This window comes from Carcharodon carcharias, chromosome 12, assembly GCF_017639515.1.
Source record: "Carcharodon carcharias isolate sCarCar2 chromosome 12, sCarCar2.pri, whole genome shotgun sequence".
NCBI lineage: Eukaryota > Metazoa > Chordata > Chondrichthyes > Lamniformes > Lamnidae > Carcharodon > Carcharodon carcharias.
In genome coordinates this window covers 56,891,620-56,905,790 of record NC_054478.1, presented here as the reverse complement: position 1 = coordinate 56,905,790, position 14,171 = coordinate 56,891,620, and the positions used below count along the sequence as shown (strand labels likewise).

The 14,171-nt window shown below is 40.5% G+C and overlaps 1 protein-coding gene across 12 annotated transcripts in view; it reads right to left on the bottom strand.

The window, feature by feature from the left end:
- The window catches only part of slc12a8 (solute carrier family 12 member 8), a 170,660-nt gene that overhangs the window by 102,312 nt on the left and 54,177 nt on the right, over positions 1-14,171 (bottom strand). The gene's annotated exons all lie outside the window — the stretch shown is intronic.

The following is a 14,171-nucleotide window of genomic DNA, read 5'->3' as shown; positions in this document are numbered from 1 at the left end:
TAAAGACAATTTTTAGACTTAATTTTCAGACTACATCATGAGCAGTCAACACCCTTAAGAACAGATTCATCATGTTCCAACAGACAGCCATAAAACTATGTATCACTGTGAATTCTACAAAAAGAGACATTTATTTTTAATAACTGAAATACCATTTACTGCAACAAGGCAGCTTTGACTGGTGTGACTCAGAAGTAAACTCATAAACCAAAGAGATGTGGATGTGGGGTTTTTAAAATTTATTTCCAACTACCCAAATTTGGTACAGTCTGAATCAAATTTGTTTGAATGTAGATGCTAATTTAATAGAAAAGGTAGTTCAACAATATAAATAATTCTTGGTGGTCTGAAGAGGCTGAATAAACGTTCTACGCTTCTCACTGATGGGAAATGGATTAATTGTATTCAAAGCAAACTATCATATTACACATGGAAAGGAGAAAGAACTTGGAGGTGGTGATGGCACTTGCTACCACATGGAGTGGTTTCAAGTGAATAGATACATTTAAGTGGAAGCTAGACAAGCATTTAAGGAAGAAGGGAATAGAAGGTTACAATGGTAGGTTTAGATGAGGAAAGATGGGAGGAGGCTACAGTGGAGCAATAACACTTGCATGGACCAGCTGGACTGAATGGTCTGCGCCTTATATCCTACGTAAAAGTACTTTGCAGCCAAATAAAAACTTTTTCAGTGTTGTCACTGTTGCAATGTAGGAAACACATCAGCCAATTTGTGCACAGCAAGCACCCACAAACAACAATAAACCACAGAATCATAGAAAAGTTACGGTGCAGAAAGAGGCCATTCAGTTCACCATGTCTGCACTGGCCAAAAAAAAGAGAAAAAAGAAACTAGCCGCTCATTTTAATCCCACTTTCCAGAACCTGGTCCATAGACTTTCAGGTTACAGCACTTCAGATGCAGATCCAGGTACCTTTTAAATGAGTTGAGCGTTTCAGCCTCAATCACCAACTTGGTAAAATACTGGTCAAATAATCTGTTTTAGTGATGTTGACTGATGGATGAGATACTGTAGTCTGTGCCCACTAATGTGGAAAGTGTGCAGATGGAAAAAAGTCCACATGCGCAACAAAATACAACCTGCTATGATACTTAGTACAGCTAAAAAGGTAAGTAACATTTGTATCAAACTAGCAATTTAATGACAAAACAAAAACAAAATACCTGGAAAAACTCAGCAGGTCTGACAGCATCTGTGGAGAGGAATACAGATGCTGTCAGACCTGCTGAGTTTTTCCAGGTATTTTTGTTTTTGTTTTGGATTTCCAGCATCCGCAGTTTTTTGTTTTTATCTTAGCAATTTAATGATATGGATGATGGGTATTATCACTGATGGTCAAAGAGCATTTAGTTCACCATAGAGCTCTCTACTTCTACACTGAGATGTGGTTACTCTACATTGTTTACAACAGTAGTACTGTACCTACCTCTGCACAATGCGTAGCATTAATACTATGTGAACCCTACACCATGCAGTTCCTGGTGGGCGGGGCAGCTTTAGACCAGTCACAGTATTGATCACAATTACAGTCATAACCAATTTCACAATATTTCCTCTTTTTCTTCTCTCCCTAAAGTGATATACTCCATTTGGTTGACTGATTTAAATTTATCCAGTTGAGTTCCTGTATTGTTAACTGGGTATATGCACTCCTTGTCCTAGCAATGAGTTATAGAAACCTGGTCAGGTTCTATCCCTTGTCTTTGCTGAATCAATCAATTTCACCATGTGACAATTTGAGGGCACGACAATTGACTAAAGTAGTTTGCTTAAATGGTTCCCCTTGCCAGCGGACTTGATATCCACTTTTCTATCACTGACACTGTGGCTATAGTGAGAACTATCCACTTGATACACAACAGCAATTCACCATGGTTATTTTGTCCCCTCCCCATGTGGACACTAACACCAAGAAGAACAGCAGCAGCAATGTGATGGGAACACCAATGCCTCTACATCATGCATCATCTTGACATGGACATGCATCCCCACTCTTTCATTACTGGGTCAGAATCCTTTAATTTCCTTGACGGACATCTTATAGGAGTATTATCACCACATGGATGACAGAAGTTCAAATGGAAGGTGCGACATCACCATCTTCTAATAGGCAACTAGGCATGGCAATAAACATAGCCCATGTGTCAGGAACAATTTTCTTTTCATTAAGTAAATTGGGATTGGGATTTAAGCTCAGCTTCACTATACATATCTAGTTAGTGTTGTACTCTGAAAGTTCCTGAGCCCCAAGATCATTATATCTTTAATTTCATGGGTTTGATCAACATTTGTGAGGTTAGACAAATGTGAAGTGCAATTTCCTGTTATGAGCATTTCCTGCAATTGAACCAAAATCAACTATGGAGTAAATGCTGCGATTGTAAATTAGTCTTCAATTAACTTGAAAAGATTGTAAACAGATAATCTTGTAGTTGGATACAAAACATAATCACCATTACACAGTTGGAGTGAATATTCAATGAGTTAAACAACATGCGGCTGCTTCCCCAATGTTTACCATTTGGGTTTGGCTTCCTTTTTAACAATGATCTCTACAAAAATGTTTCTAACATTTAGAAAATTTCTGCTCCAAACTTGCAAATTGCAGAAAGCCTCAACTATTTTTAACAACCTAAATTTTCCAAACTATGAGTCAAAGGTGTACTTTATCCATCTATTTTAAAATTATTAAGTTCTTCAATTTAACAAAATTCTGCCAGTAAATGATTCAAGACATGCAATTTACCCTCTGCTTTCAGTCCGCATTGGAGTGAATCATGTCCTGCCAATCAGCCAATCAACAATGAGATAATGGAGGATAACAGTTTATGCCAGCCACTGACCATCTCCAAAACAGAGAGAATCTGACCATTCCCCTTGACACTCAACAGCATTACTATCATTGAATTCCCCCACCATTTTTATCCTTGGGGTTACCATTGACCAGAAACTTAACTGGAATAGCGATACAAATAATGTGGCTACAAGAGCAGGTCAGAGGTTGGGCATTCTGCAGCTAGGAACTCACCTCCTGACACCCCAAAGTCTGTCCATTATCCACAAGGCATATGTTAGGAGTGTGATGGAATACTCTCCAATTTCACGGATGAATAGAGCCCCAACAACACTTTAGGAGTTCAACCAATCCAGGACAAAACAGCCCGCTTGATCAGCAGACCATCCAACACCTTAAACATTCACTTCCTCCAGCACTAATGCACAGTAGCAGCAGTGTGTCCTGTATACAAGATGCATTGCAATAACTCACCAAGGCTCTTTTGACAGCCGCATCGGAACCCCCCACCTGCAGGTTTCCCACCAAGCCACACACCATCCTGATTTATATTGACATTCCTTCACCGTCACTGGGTCAAAATCCTGGAACTTCTTTCCTTACAGTACATATAGGTGTACCTACACCTGATGGAGTGTGGCGGTTGAAGAAAGCAGCTCACAACCACCTTCTCAAGCACAATTAGTGGAAGAGCAACAAATTCTGGTCATGCCACAGGTGCTCACATCCTACAAAGGACTAAAACAAAACAAATTCCATATGTGCATCTCAGTTCTGACTGGCAGATAATCAAACAATAAGCTCCACAATACTGTTCAATGAATTGGCTCTCCTTGATACAGTGCCCCATTATTCAACCATGCCATAGAAAAAAACACAAATACCAATTCCAACTACCCGCCTTGCCTTTTTTTGTTGTGCACCTCTGTTGGTTTGTTATGATGCCCAATGAGGTGTCAGCATTTCCTATGGTCTCCTTTCAACACTGGGGCTGAATTTTCATCTAGGCTTGGGAAAACCTGATCTTCACACTTTCACAGCTCACAAAATACAAAACCTGACCTATGTGTGGCTTTATGAGCAATTGTCATCTTTTCATACAGAGGTCAGATTCGCACTGCATTTTGCAAGCTGTGTTGGAGTATATGAGGAGGTTGAGTATGGGTGCGAAGGCAAGCCAGTTAGAAGGCACACCTCGGTTCACCAACACAGCAGCCCAGCTCCCAACATCGTTTAAAGGCCCCTAAGTCTCATCCCTCACCCTCTTATGCCCCCCACCCACCCCATTCACCCCAATTCTCCATTGGAAAAGTACTGTAATGCATGTGAACAATTACACAATGCTGGTCAATGTAAGGGTCAATTTACCCTTGTTAGGACAGATCTCTATGATGAATCACTGCACCAAAAACACATCTACATTACAATATAGCACTTAATAATGACATTTTAAGGCATCAAAAGACTTTACACTTAAGTTGTAGAAAGTGCCCGACTCCTCAGCAGGTTTTCCATTTTCTTCATAAACTCTTAAACCTAGCCTGCTTTTAACGGGCTACCGAAAATCCAGCACCACCAGATGAAAGTGAAATACAGGAGGACATCCAATTTTCAGCCCCCATTTAAAATGGGGAACCGACCTCGAAGGGATGGGTATGCGTTTTGCACATTAAGCATTCCCAACCCACAAAAGGGCCAGCGAAAAACGCCACTGGTTGGGGAATTTGAAGAAAAATCTAACTTTTTCCAAAAAAAATCAAAGTGTGGTCATTCGTCCACTGAAACGCACCTCCGAACCCAGATGGAAATTTAGCCCCTAGAGAGTTTGGTAAATCAGACTGAAAATTTGGAAAATTCAGATTGAATTAGCACTAGAAAGGTTAGTGGAGCTCTGTGGCATGCAGCTAACAGTGCACATTGCAATACAGGAAGGAAGCCTCAGTTCTTTCATTGTATTTCCCACCTCAGTCATCCTTGCTCTGGGGAGACACAGAGCAGAGATCTGGAAGAAAGAGATTAATGAAAGCAGAGTTGCCTCTGGATAACTCCTTCATACTTAATCATTGCTCTTCCAAATGGCTTAGGGGCAGATCATTCGCCTGCTCTCATAGCCATAGATTTCATCAATACAACTAAAACTGGTGAGAATGTTAACAGTGGAAACATCTGGAACAACCATAAAGAGAAATAACTGGAATTTCATTATAGATTGGATTTTTTTTAGTTGCAGTGCCTTAATAATCCTTAAAAAACATGATTATGTGGTAAGCCTATCTGACTTAAACATAAGGATCTGGTACTGAGAGAGTGTTGCACCGATGGAGATGCTGTCTTTCAGATATTAAACCAAGAACCCATACGCCCTCTCAGGCAAAAGATCCCATGACACTATTCAAAGAGCTGGGGAGTTCTCCCTCATGTCCCGGCCAATATTTATCCCTCAAACAACATCACCAAAGAAAAATACTACAACATTGCTACATATGAACTCACCTCAAAAGTGCTTCATTGGCTGTAAAGCACTTTGGGTTATTCTGAAGTCATGAAAGACACTACAGAGAAGCAAGGCTTTTTTTCTCATTTCATGTTTTACCTAGCTTGTAGTATGTACTTGAAACAAACATTCTGCAGTATACATGACCAGATATCAACAGCCATTTCTGATGTTGGATGAATTTACCCAGGGGTGGAGGCATTTAACAAGTTCCCATAGGGAATCATAACTAAATTCAGCTATGTGTTTGTCTTCCAGCCAGACATGTGTTACTTTAAGTTTCAGATGTCTCAACTAGCTGAGTTTAATCTATTTTTTGGTTAGGTTGTTGGATGGAGTGGCATCTCCGTTAACACTCTGAGGGAGGGTAATTTGCATACCAATTCAGTATATTGTAGCTTAACACCCCATGTACCCACCTTCTGCTGACCAGTCACAAGTTGTACATGCTGCGCATCACATGGTCCCACACATCTATCTCTTATTGGCCAATCAAGTGATTGTCAATCATAGAATAGTATAAGATGAAAGCAAGGCATTCAACCCATCGATTTCTGCTGGCTCCTTCAAAAAACAACTCAGTTTGTCCCAATCCTCAGCTCTTTTCCCATATTCCTGCAATTTTTTCTTCTTCAAATATTTATCCAATTCCGTTTGAAAGCTATGTTTGAAACTGTTTCTGCCACCCTATCACGTGCATTACAAATCCAAATCATCAATTACCTAAAAAAAGTCTTCCTCATGTTGCCATGGTTCTTTTGCTAGTAACCTTAAATCTGTGTCTTCTGTTTATTGACCCTACTGGAAATGGTTTACTTTGTCTACTCTATCTAAATCCTTCATTCGTTGAAACAACTCAAATCCCAACTAGCTTTCTCTATTCTAAGCAGAACAGGAGACTAGCTTTTCCAGTCTATCCAGATAATTGCAATCTCTCATTCCTGGAACCATTCCAGTGAATATTGCAGGTCATTCAATCAATTTATCAATCTTCCATTGGCCAGTCATGGTTTATACATGGGTTAAAACTTAGAAGTATTGCGAATTGTGTGATAGACTTCAAAAGGCCACAAACCGGCCAGTTGAATGGATAGGCATGTGGCAGATGGAATTTAATGCAGAGAAATGTGAAGTAATAAATTTTGGTAGGACCAACGAGGAGAAACAATACATAATAAAGGATACAATTCCAAAGGCAGTGCAGGATCAGAGACTTGTGGTACATGTGCACAAACTGTTGAAGGGGGCAGGGCAGGTTATGAAAGTGATTAAAAAGGCATATGGGATCCTGAGTTTTATAAATAGAGGCATAGAGCACAAAAGCAAGGAAGTTATATGAACTTTTATGAAACACTTGTTGGCCTCAAGTGGAGTATTGTGTCCAACTCTGGGCACCACTATTTTAGGAAGGATGTAAAGGTTTTAGAGAGGATGCTGAAAAAGTTTATGAAAATGGTTCCAGGGACAACAGACGTCAGTTAAAAGGTCAGATTAGGGAAGCTGGAGCTGTTATCCTCAGAGAAGTTTAAAAGGGGATTTGATAAAAGTATTAAAAATTCTGAAGGATCTAGACACAGTAGATAGTGAAAAACTGTTTCCACTGTCGGAAAGATTGAGAACCAGAGGACACCAATATAAGGTGAATTGCAAAAGGTCCAACAACGTCATGAGGAAAAATCTGTTTATGTAGAGAGTAGTTAGGATTTGGAATGCACTGCCTGAGAATGTGATGGAGTCAGATTCAATTGTGGCTTTCAAAAGGAATTGGATAAGAGGCTGAAGAGAAAAAATGTACAGGATTATGGGGAGTGGGACTCGCTAACTTGCAGAGAGCTAACATAGACATGACAAGTCGAATTGCAAACAGCATTGTGCTGTAACCATTCTATACACCCAGCAGTTCAGAGCATCCTACTAGGTGACTGAAAGAGGATGCATAATGGGGAGTGGCATTGTTGAAAATGAAATCAAATTTAAAGAGGAAAGGTCAGTAATTGTGAGAAAGGTCACAAACAATAAGTTGCTATATTTCAACCAACGATAAATGTATACATTTATAGCTTCTGACATAAATTGTTATATGGCAGTTCTATGAATAAGAGAACTATATGAATTTAGCAAATTGGCAAAAATTTCCAGTGCAAAAAGAACAAGAAAACTTCAAGAATTGAAACTGCATTCAAAACTGTTCTGTAAGTTTCATTGGATAAACACTTACTGCAACTGTGCAATTACCAAACATTATGTTTGTCTTTGAACATAAAATGAGCCATATCAGTAATATCAGTTTCTCTATGTACTTTAAACAAGGAAATCACTGCAAAAAGAACAGGGAAAAGCAGACACCCTCAGGGGTCAGCAACTCATCATCGGCTGACAGCCATATCCTTCCTAACCATGTACTAGCTGAGACAGTTACTTCTCCCTCAATGGAAAGCAAACTAAAAATGAGCAGAGAAAAAGTATATTGGTGCTTGAAAAAATAAAGAGTTTGAGAGAGAATGATAAATCAAAAATCTCCTCCAGGAGAGCATTTCTTTAACACACAGGAATCTCAAAACTGGCATCGAGAGTTTCTTTATCCATATTTCCTGTAACCTGAGTTTACCAATAAAAACATGCAAACATGGATAATCAAATTAGAGTGAAACTTCCGGTCTTTAAGAGAGGAAATTAAGCCCTGGATTCATTTCTTTACTGCCAATTGACAATGTCTTATATAAAAAGCAAGTGGTGCAATTTCCTTTTGGTGCTTAGTTGCATTAGATTTGGCTGTTCCTGATTTTATTTTTTTTGTAGGCATAACAAAGCTCTAAAAAGTTAGACACCAGAGGGATGGTCTGAACAACAGAGCCCTCAACTGGATTCTAAGTGTATTGCTGTGCATGTGCATGATGTGCAGCATTCAAGCTCTACTGATTGGACAACTTTGCTCCAGCAATTTTCCCTCCCCCGATTTTGTAAGTTATTTTCTAGTTTTCTTTACAGCCACTCCACATGATTTCCTCACCATGGATTAAAAATCTGGGCTGCTCCCAAGCATCTGGTCTTCTACTAATAGATATCGGAGATAATGCCTTAGAGCAATACGTTATAGTGACATCAAAAGTACTTATTGGGAACCCTGAGTTTGTGAAAAGTGATTTATAAATGCAAGAATAAAGCAGCGTATTGCTGGAAATACACAGCAGGTAAGGTAGCATTTGTAGAGAGAGAACCAATATCAATGTTTCAGGGCAATGGCTTTTCATCAGAAATAAAAAGAATTAAAGAGAAGTAACATGTTTTAAGCAAGTACAGAAGAAGGAAAAGGGGTAAGGGGAGGAAAAAACAAAAGGAAAAGTCTGCAATTGGGTGGAAGGCAGGAAAGATTAAATGACAGAAGGGATGGTGATGTAAAGCAAAAGGACATAGTAGGACAGTAAAGAAACAAAAATGGTCTAGAGGGAACGTAAATGGCAATAGCAGGATCAGTACCAAAAGCTGCTGTCCGAAAAAAAATGGGAATGATGGTTATGATCTGAAACCATTGAGCTCAGTGTTGAGTCCGAAAGACTGTAAATCGCCTCATCGAAAGACAAGATGCTGCTCCTGGAGCTTATGTTGAGTTTTATTGTAACAGTATAGAAGGCTGAAAGCAGAGAGGGCAGAATAGGAGTGAGGCAGACAATTAAAATGGCAGATGGCTGGAAGCTCAAGGGACACTTGCAGTCTGAGCAGAGGTGTTCCATAAAGTGATCATCTAATCTGGGTTTGATATGTCCAGTGTAAATGAAGCCACATCATGAGCATAGAATACAGTATACTAAATTAAATGGAGCAGTAAACCACCATTTCACATGCAAAGAGTTGTTGGGGCCCTGCACAGTACCCTGAAGATAAAAGACAGGTGTTGCATCTCCTGTGCTTGCATGGGAAGATGGCAAGGTCAGAGGAAGGGTATTGTGGTTAATTGAAGAGCATATGAGGTTATTGTGGAACCTCAGAATTCTGAAAGGGAAGGAGAGGGGAAGATCTGTTTGTTGGTGGCATCATGCTGGAGCTGGCAGAAATGTTGCAAGATGATCTTTTGAATGTGGCATCTGGGGGTTGGAGGGTGAAGATGTGGAACCCTATCATGGTTCTGAGACAGAGGGGATGGGGTTAAAGCAGAGGTATGGAAAATAGGATGGTCGAGGACCCTGTCCCCTTGTCCAATCTCTTTCCACCTATATCTATGATTCTTTAAACACCGTCTAACACTAATAACAGTTTCCAGGTCCTAACCATCTGTTTTTCACAATGAATATTCAATCCCTCTACAATTGCATTCCTACCATGCCAACCCAAGGGCTGTCCACTTTTTCCATGAATGGAGATCCACTAGTCCACATCCACCACCCTCCTAGGCCTGACTGAACTTGTTCTTATATTCAATGATTTCTTGCTTGACTCTATTCACTTCCTCCAAATAAAGAGTGTTGTTATGAGAACCTATCTGAATCTTAACTGTGCTTGCCTTTTCAGGGCATATGTGGAACATTCTTTGTTTCAGTTCTACTCAGGTGCCTTCCCTCAGGTCTTTTCTCTGTGCATTGCTGATTGTATTGGTACCAATTCCTGCTCTCCTCCCAAAATGGACTGCAGCGATTCAAGAAGTCAGCTCACCATCACCTTCTCAAGGGCAATTAGGGACAGGCAATACATGCTGGCCTAGCTGGCAAGGCCCAAATCCCAAGAATGAATGAAAAAAATGATTGGAAAATTTCTTCAACTTTCCTTCCAATTTCTACCTTTCTTTTGTCTTAGTGCATCTCCAACTCTTCTTTCCCTGACTTCTCTATCTATTTTTGGGGATAGACAATCAAATAATTTATCCAATTAGCCTATCAACTCTCTTAGCTGCCTTGACAATACTTTCTCCCACCTCACTTTCCTCAGCTGAAGATTCCTGTCCGCTATGTGGTCAGGTTCTTTGGCCTTGTCTGTTTGGGAATAGATAAGGGTGAAGCAAACTGTATTAATAAAGGGTGTTGATGGAAAGTGTGTGCCTTTCCCTTGCATAAAGTAAATTTAAATTGTGCTCTGATGAAGGGACCTTGTGTGGTTGGAATTGTTCCTCAGCTACCCATTAAAATATAGATGTTACATTAGGAAATTATATAGTGGGAAATGTTGTTTTTCCACAGTCTAGGATAGCATGTCACAATTCAGGAATGGTTCCTGAAGGTAAAAACTCCTCATTTATCTGTGAGCCAGTTAAGAAACAAACTGGTAAGGTAACTAAAATGCAGGACTTTAGAGATTGCCAGAACACCTGAAATAAAATGGCAGTTCAGAAGGTTGCTCATGTTTGTTTAATACAGTCAGAATAGAAAAGATGGAGCCATAAAATAGCAGGTGGATTTATTTAGCTGGAGAACTGGAGATGTGATGTCAACACTGTTTACAAAGAAGTGTAGTCCAGTGAGATGTTTTGCTTTGCCAGTCATAGCTAAAAGCATTCAGTGAACCTTGAAAGGCTACATCATCATGGAGATGGGTGGAGCTTAAGAAGGTTCTCTAGTCTCAACTTACTTATGAATTTGCTGGGAAAGGGGGTTAGTTACAGTTTGGATCTTGTGTGGTTTGCAGCTCACAGAGAATCTTAGAAGCCCTTAGTAGGCTTCAGGCAGTTAGGGCTCAGAGAAGTACTGGGAGCCATTTGTATTGCTCAATGCAGCCAGGAGACTGGAGTTCAGAGAAACCCAGGAGCAGTGCCAGCTTAGTGAAGCTAGCAGTCTATGAAAGAGTTGGAAGTGTGCTAGTAATTCAAGTCAGGAATGCAGCTTTGCAAATCTTGTGGAATGCAGGAGAAGAGACTGAGCCATCATGAGGTGAGCAGTCATTGAGGCAGTCCAATTTAGAGTAGCTTTTGAAGAAATTCAGAGGCTGAATCTTCAAATGTGAAGAGTTAAAATCTCTCATGAGGGACACAGAGTTTTAACAAGAAATTGTGACTCATATTGGTCCTTGATATCTGGCTGGGTTGCTGAGAAATCCATGGGATCTATCTTGATCACATCTGCCCTTTAATGTGCAGGATAGTGTGTTAAACCACAGCTTGCCTTTTAATTTATATCTACCTTGTGTTAATTGTGAATTTTGGGGTATAACATAGGTATTGTAAATTGTTTTACTTTGCCGACTTTGTATAGTAAAGTTTATGTTGTTTGTTTAAAACCATGGAGTCTTTTGTCTTTATCCCCTTTTATTCCTACTGGTCAAGAAGGTAAGAGCCCATGGGATCCAGGGCAATTTGGCAAATTGGATCCAAAATTGGCTTAGTGGCAGGAGGCTGGGGTGATGGTCGAAAACAGTTTTTGTGACTGGAAGCCTGTGTCCAATGGCGTACTGTAGGGCTTGGTGCTGGAGGTGATGCATTTGGGAGGACTAACAAGGCAAGGGAGTACACAATGAATGGTAGGACCCTAGGAAGTACGGAGGATCAGAGGGACCTTGGTGTGCATGTCCATAGATCCTTGAAGGCAGCAGGACAGGTAGATAAGGTGGTTAAGAAGGCATGTGGGATACGTGTCTTTATTAATTGAGGCATTGAATACAAGGTCAGGGAGGTTATGATGGAATTGTATAAAGCGTTAGTTAGGCCACATCTGGAGTACTTTGTGCAGTTCTGGTCGCCATACTATAGGAAGGATGTGATTGCACTAGAGAGGATTCAGAGGAGATTCATCAGGATGTTGCCTGGGCTGGAGCATTTCAGCTATGAAGAGAGATTGGATAGACTAGGGTTGTTTTCTTTGGAGCAGAGAAGGCTGAGGGGGACCTGATTGAGATATACAAGATTATGAGGGGCATAGATAGGGTAGATAGGAAGAAACTTTTCCCCTTAGTGGAAGGATCAATAACCAGGGGGCATGGATTTACGGTAAGGGGCAGAAGGTTTAGAGGAGATTTGAGGAAAAATCTTTTCACCCAGAGGGTGGGGGTATCTGGAACTCAATGCCTGAAAGGGTGGTAGATGCAGGAACCCTCACAGCATTTAAGAAGTATTTAGATGAACATGTGAAACACCATCGCATACGAGGCTACGGGCCAAGAGCTGGAAAATGGGATTAGAGTAGACAGGGGCTTGATGACCGGCGTGGACACAATGGGCTAAAGGGCTCTTTCCATGCTGTAAACTCTAGGACACTATGACATTAGTGGGTAACTGGGATTTCAAACTTAGTCTACTTTAAACAACAAAGTTACTGGTCACTAACCAGTTTGTTACACTATACTAATACACTGAGTTTCTTTTACTGAATTCCAGGTTCTTACATCTTGGAATCTGATTCAGACTAACCACGAATCTACACTTAAACATCCAGCAATCCTAGAATGTACAGAAACCAAAAAAGAAACATGCAAAAAGAAACAGTCTAAAAATGCACACAATGGGAAACTAAGATCAGCTGCCTGTTCAAAATCAACCCTACCATAGAATGAGAATCCGTGAATTGTTCATTGTGTTTACCAAGACCAGCTGGGAAGCGGTTTATCAGCCTTCTTTTATGTCCTAAAATGGAGTTGCTTATAAAAGCAGAGAAAAAACCACTGAGAGGGGTATTCACCCCTGTGATTTCAGCAAAACACGTCAGGAATTTTGGGTGATAAAGTATGCTGCATGGCTGGCCATTCAAGCAGTTTTTCCTTCTCGATGCTTCCTCTGGGACCAATACTTCCCCACATGCTATCTACCTTCAACTTCCTGAGATGAGGTGACTAGCCGTGGAAGCAACTGTCAATGTCCAGATGGAGCGGAACCACCTTGCTGCAGTCCCTTCTTTCTCCAGACAGTCAGAAATACTTATTTGCTGAAAGCCTCAGCCTCAGCTAAAATCTTCATTGGAAGACATCATTCCAATCTTCTGCCACTTTAAGTTGCTCGTTGGATCTCTCTTCTCCCCTTAGTAGCACTGGCAGGGTCTCACTTCACAGGAAGGATCCTGCTGACAGCTCTAACCAAGTAAAAGGGGATTGGGTTGAAGCAGGGACAGAGGAGAGGGTGGGATTATTGTCCTTTTGGAACTTCACAAAAAAACAAAATCTATGTTTTCACAGGCCAACCAATTTAGTTAAAATTATAACGTCGCTGTCAGGAATTTAAAAGGCCAAGGCTGGAGTCTGCTCAGCCTCTTAACTAAAGCAGGTAGCATGGGAAGCATAATGACAGCCTTGTTTTGTCAGAGGGGTGAAAAAAAATAAACAAATGTGAAAGAAAATGAATGCGACAAAGTCAAACATAAAGAGAAAAAAGGGGGGCATAAACTGGAGAAATAAAAACTTCTTACTGAGTGACAGAGAAATTCTATGTATGCTTATTTTACAAGTAATCTCCAAAACAATATAGATGGGTTGGTGGAGTGGGCGGTAAAGTGGCAGATGGATTTTAACATAGAGAAGTGTGAGGTCATACATTTAGGGAGGTCAAACAGTTACAGGGATTACAAAATAAATGGGAATATACTAAGAGGGGTAGCTGAAGTGAGAGATCTTGGTGTACAAGTACACAGGTCCCTGAAGGCAGCAGTTCAAGTAGACAAGGTTGTAAAGAAGGCATACGGAATGCTCTCCTTCACTGGCAGAGGTATAGAATATAAAAGTAAGGATATAATGTTGGAATTGTATAAAACACTGGTAAGGCCACAACTGGAGTATTGTGTGCAGTTCTGGTCACCACATTACAGAAAGGACGTAATAGCTCTGGAGAGAGTGCGGAGGAGGTTTACAAAAATGTTGCCAGGGTTAGAAAAGTGTAGCTACGAGGAGAGATTGGATAGGTTGGGGTTATTTTCCTTAGAACAAAGAAGACTGAGAGGTGACTTGATTGAGGTGT